Consider the following 5,611-nt stretch of genomic DNA (forward strand, 5'->3'; position numbering starts at 1 on the left):
GTGTTGCGAATTTGACTTCAGTGTTGCAAATTTGACTATCGCGTTACGAATTTGACTTCTGTGTTGCGATTTACAAATTTGCGTTGCGATTAACAGATTCGCGTTGCGATTTACAGATTCGCGTTGCGAATTTGAAAACTGGGTTGCGAAATTGGAGTTCGCGTTGCGAATTTGTTGGTCATTTTCGCAAATCCAAAAAAAATTGATTAAAATCGTATATTATAAGGCATTTTCGGTCACTGAGGTTATTTTCTCTTTGATTTTAGTTTGTAATGGCTTTCATTTCCTTGACGCTTGTTTATTAAATGAACTGAACACAAACAAGGCATGTTTGGTTTATTTATATTCATGAACAAGTTTGTTTATGTTTTTCCTTAGCCCGTTTACTATTATAATCGAATATTATTATGGTATTTCTGTATAATTATTAATATTTATGTTCGATAATTTTATATCAAAAAATAAGGGAAATATTAATTTATGGTTTGTTCATTTATTATCATGAACACAATTTTAATTGTTTGCGTTCACTTTTATATTCATGAACATGTTCGTTTAGTTTAATATGACGAACACAAACGTGCATAATTTAAAGAAAAAACGAATGCAAACACAATTTCAAAGTTCTATAAGAACCGAGCAAGAGAAAGCTTAAATATAATTATATAAACAAATGAACATGAACAGAGATTTGTTTGTTCATTCAAGCTCGATTCATTTACAGCCCTAGTGACACACAAACCAAGTGAGATTCACAAGTTTAACAAAGGTGATATGTTGATATATTTGTATTATCTCATTTCATAATCTGTTTGACCTTTTAATCTACACCATTAACAGAACCCTAGTGAGATTTTAAAGGGATTATAAACATGAAATCAACAAGAAACCCAACATATTAGAAACAAAAACAATGTGCACGGAATCTTCTTTTAGATCTCAACTACTGAAAAAGGAAAAGAAAAACAAATTTGTTACATGTATGAAAACAGGTTTGCTATGTTTCCACAAAGCACTAAGATGGAGCTTAGCCAAGACATAAGTTCAAAGAATTCATTTCTCAAAATAGTGAGTCAATTACAATGGATAAGTTTCATGGCTACCTTATTTCCTTGAAATAAAATTACCAAAAAAAAAAAAAAGAGAGAACTCATGACTTAAAAGTACAAACTTAAAATTCTACAAGGTACCATATTCTTCTACTCCTTAGAGGCTATGACACTGTAACTCCCACTCTTGATTTCTCTTAATCCGAGCATAGATACAGAGATATGACCATCTTAAGAACCCTCGAAACATAAGGAAAAAATATACAGAAAAATATAACATAACCGTGTTTGACATGTGCCCATATCCGACAGTCACTCTAGTCGAAATAACATAGTTATGAAAACATTTTCCTATGACAAGATTGACAAATGGCAGGTTCATTTAATATTGTCTTCAATAATTCTCCCTCCAACATAATTGATTGATAATAACGCAGCTTATGGTGAATTATTATTTTACAAAATTCACAAAACACACAAGTCATCATCAAGAAGAATCCACAAAAATCACCAACTTGAACCTCAAAACTGAAATAAATAAATCCAAATTATCATGAATGCAGAAAATCAAACCAAGCAAATTGTCTGACATTATACCTTTGCGTATGAACCTTTGAAAGCTCGGCGATGTCTTTTCTTCTTTCTCTATCTGCATCCTTCTTAATTTCTTCATTGCTCATCCCAGCTAAAAACTAGACCTCATTTAAAGAAAAATCAAATACATTGAAACGAAACAGCGCAAAATTAAAAGATTTTGCCAACAAAAGGGAAAAAATTAAAAGCAGGCACAAATAAAACACAACCATGAAAGTAAAGAAATGAAATTTCCTTTTTCTACACTAAAAATCTAAACTACCCATCAATATGCATATGACAATATCTAACCGATGGATAAACTCTGACAGCCGAAAAAAGTGCAGATAATCGAGGAATAAAAGAAAAGAAAATTCTGTTTTGTATACAAAAAAAAATCCAAAATACCCATCAAAGCAGATAACGATGTATAAGCATTTGATGAGATAATGAACAAGATAAGTAAAAAAAAAGGATGGAGAGTGTAGATACTCGATTTGTCCGGGGTTATGTCGGAGCAGACTCGAAGCCATGGCAACCTAACCCGACCCCAAGCCAGTTGAAGGCCCAATTTAAACCCAACAATCTAACAGGGTATTTACCAGTTCAAGTGAGGATTCCCTACAACAATTGGAATTTATTTTAGCCATGTATGATAACTAGTAAGTTATCAGAAGTTACCAATAAGACCGGGTCCATGATTTTGAATAGATAGAAAGAAACTGTAAATGAGGTGGGGTCGGTTATTATTAGCAATTAACCTCCAGAAACCAGGGGGACACTGACATAACAAGGGAAAAAAAGGAGAAAAAATGGTAACGGGGGTTTTGCTCGAAGGATCGAAAGAAAAATAGTGTAAAACAAGGACCTTTGCCCTTCATGAATGAGAACGAGAAGCATTTCAAAAAAAAGATTGGAGCATATTTCATTCTTTTTTTCCACTGATCATTTACTGAATATAGTCTAGGTATTTTGTTTTCCTACTTGAAATTTCCGTCGTTCGTGAATTCATTAGAGGATATCATCGTTCACGGCAACGAATTCCAACAGTATACAAGCAGGTTCATTTCTTTTTTTTTCATTCCAAGAAATACTAAACAAAATCGTATGCTCATCTTCTTTCCCAAATGAATAGAGTGATAAAGAGATAAGTTAATTTCGTTTTTACCTGTTTTCTGTTTGGAGGTCGTTTGACTTGCTCAGTCGTCGTCAGTGCCCGGGGATAGTCTGGTTGATGTTCTGGGTTCGGTATGGCGCCTGTTCAAGGTTTTTTTTTTTATGGTTGGGCTTTGGATCGAAGCATTTAGAAGCGTTTGTTAGGGAGATTTAACTCTTGTTCTAGGTCTAAGCGGGTAGATCGGCGAGGTTAGGTGGTCGTTCGTTTTGGTTGAGGGCTAGAGCAGGAGGAGGTGTCCAGGCTCGCTAAGTTGGTTCGGGTCCTTCGTCACAGGTGACTACCACGGTGGTGGTCGGGAAGGTGAATCGTGCTCATATAGGGTATTTAGGGGCGTCAACGGTGAGATCTTTCCTCAGGTTTGTGGTCTAGGGGGAGAGATGAGGAGTGGGGTCTGGTTTCGGGCCTCAACAGCGTGGCGGAGTTAAGCGGTTGGCGGCCATGGTGGCTAGGGTCTTACGCTCGAGGAGAGTTGAAGAGAGGATGAAGACGAGGGTAGAGAGGTGAGAAATGGTTTTAGGGTAAGCATTTTACCCTAATGGTCGCATATATTCTGTTGCTAAAACGGTGACGTTTCGGGGTTATACGAAACGACAGTGTTTCATCGACTTGGTCACCCGGGTTTTGGGAATAGGGTTATTCGCGTGTGAGGTCCATTAGTATTAATCGAGATTTTCATTTATTTTATTTTGTCTCTTTAGTTTATATGTGTTTCATTTTGATACCCAGTATTAGTGTATTTAAGTTTGCTATTTTTTAAGACATTTAACCTTCATATTTTTGCATGTCGTATTTTAGTCATTAAATCGAATGTTTCTATTTTTCTAATTTTGTATCTTTGTTTTGTGTGAATATAATTTTGGTACCAAGTTAGGGTATATAAGTTTTTCTGTTTTAGACATTTGACTTTCGATTTGCGCATGTTGCGTTTTAGTCCTAGGGTTGTGTTGTTTTAAGTTTCTGTGCTATTGCGTATTCTGCATAGTATTTTATTAGTTTACATTTTAGTCCTTAAATGGTCGTTTTCGTATTCCTGATTTTGTCTCTATGTTTTGCCCCATTTAATCTTCGTCCTAAAGTGTTTATTGTACTTAGTTTCTGTTTTTTAGACATTGGACTTTAAATGTTTTGCATGTTCTATTTTAGTCCATTTTGTGTGTTTAATCGAATTTTGCAATGATTGTGATTCTGGCTCATTACTTTAAAAAGTTTCTATTTTGACCCCTTTATTTATTCAAGTTAATTTCTTGTATTTTTACGTTTGGTATGTAATTATGTTAATATTTTTATTTTCGTCCATAGATTTAAATTTTAAATACTTTAGTCATAATTTAGACTTTTTAGATTAATTCTTTAAATTTAAATTTATTTTAATATAGTCCATTCTTAGATTTGTTTTTAAGTTAGTTGTTTATATCTACTTTGCATGTTATGCAAATGATTTATGGTGACCCACATGCCATCATTCTTTGTATGATTTGTATGATAGCCTCACTTGCATAACTCGACATATTCATAATCGAATTAAGGGTAATACACTTTTAATTTAAAATTGTTTTAAGTGGGCAGTCATAACTGATTTGTGGTCCGCTTTTAATGATTTTAAAATAAAAGTGTATCCCGAAAGTGAAACCAAAAAAAATTGATTCATCACCTAAAATTTGGGAACGAGAGAAAAAGAAATGTTCATTTATTTAAATATATCGAGAAAAGGTTGTTATATCTTTAAGATTTGGTCTCGATATTTGTAAATAATCGAACATTCTTTATCTTTCTAAAATGACTTGGTAATTTTAATTTAATTTGCTTGAGTGTTTTTTAACATTTTAAATTTACATTTTTTTTATGGGATCAAAAATCAAAATAAATTCGAATTTGTAAAGTTCATTGTAAAGACGTTAATTAATCGACTAGGTACCGATTTAGGGCGTTGTGGGGGTGCTAATCCTTCCCCACACGTAACCGACTCCCGAACTCGGATTTTGGTAATGCAGACTTCAATTTGTTGTTTTAATTAAAATTAGTTTTTATTTAAAATGACAAATCACTTTTGGGTGCCCAATCACACCCTAGTCAAAGATTGGTGGCGACTCTTCAAACCGTATTTTCGATCGTAAAGGAAATTCAAAATTTTTTGAAACGAGAGGTTTTTTAAATCACATTTGTTTTTAAATTAAAAATGGACAATTAAGAATTAATGTGATTTTCAAAATCTCACATTTTTTCACCTTTAAGAAAAAAATCGTTTCGACATTGAGAAGAAAGAGGGGTCACCTTGCGATGAGGCCATCTGTCGAGACCATTTTCACGGCAGATTTTCTTGAGAACAGAGGTGCAAACGCCTGAAGGATGGAGAATCAATATAGAAATGATAAGGCAGGGCCGCAAAGGAATTGAATTGAGATGTCAAATGAAATGCTTAAAAGAAATTACCAAGAGTGGAAGCGGCGTCGTCGAGAGGAAGAGAGAAGAAGTGGTAACGTCATCAAAAGAGAGAGATTGAACAGCTGCTGAGTTGCTCTTATGCTGTTTTAAGTTCATCCTATTCCTTCCTCCTCTCTTCACTTGTATTTCTTCAACATTGTCATGGGATGACATTTTTCTTTTAAATTCATGAAAAATCCTTCATTTTACTTGTTATTTTATGCAAAACCTCTAAATATTAAGAAATTGTTAATTTCTTTTTAGTAACAATTACTATGGTGAATCACGTATTTAATACATAAACTATCAATTTTGATCCATTTTAGTACTTAAATTTTAAATTTTTTCTAAAACTCAAAACTGGTATAATAAAATAAAACAAAAACTAACC

At 33.5% G+C, this 5,611-nt stretch overlaps 1 long non-coding RNA gene across 1 annotated transcript; it reads right to left on the reverse strand.

Annotated features, from left to right (window-relative positions):
* Positions 1-1,427: 1,427 nt before the first annotated feature.
* LOC120176265 lies at positions 1,428-5,359 on the reverse strand. Its single transcript, XR_005521305.1, has 3 exons — positions 5,230-5,359; positions 5,071-5,138; positions 1,428-1,741 (listed from the first exon to the last, which is right to left on the reverse strand). It is a non-coding gene; the product is annotated as an uncharacterized LOC120176265 (long non-coding RNA).
* Between the last annotated feature and the right edge of the window lie 252 nt (positions 5,360-5,611).

Source organism: Hibiscus syriacus, unplaced genomic scaffold (genome assembly GCF_006381635.1).
Source record: "Hibiscus syriacus cultivar Baekdansim isolate YM2019G1 unplaced genomic scaffold, ASM638163v2 tig00112231_pilon, whole genome shotgun sequence".
Taxonomy (NCBI): Eukaryota; Viridiplantae; Streptophyta; class Magnoliopsida; order Malvales; family Malvaceae; genus Hibiscus; species Hibiscus syriacus.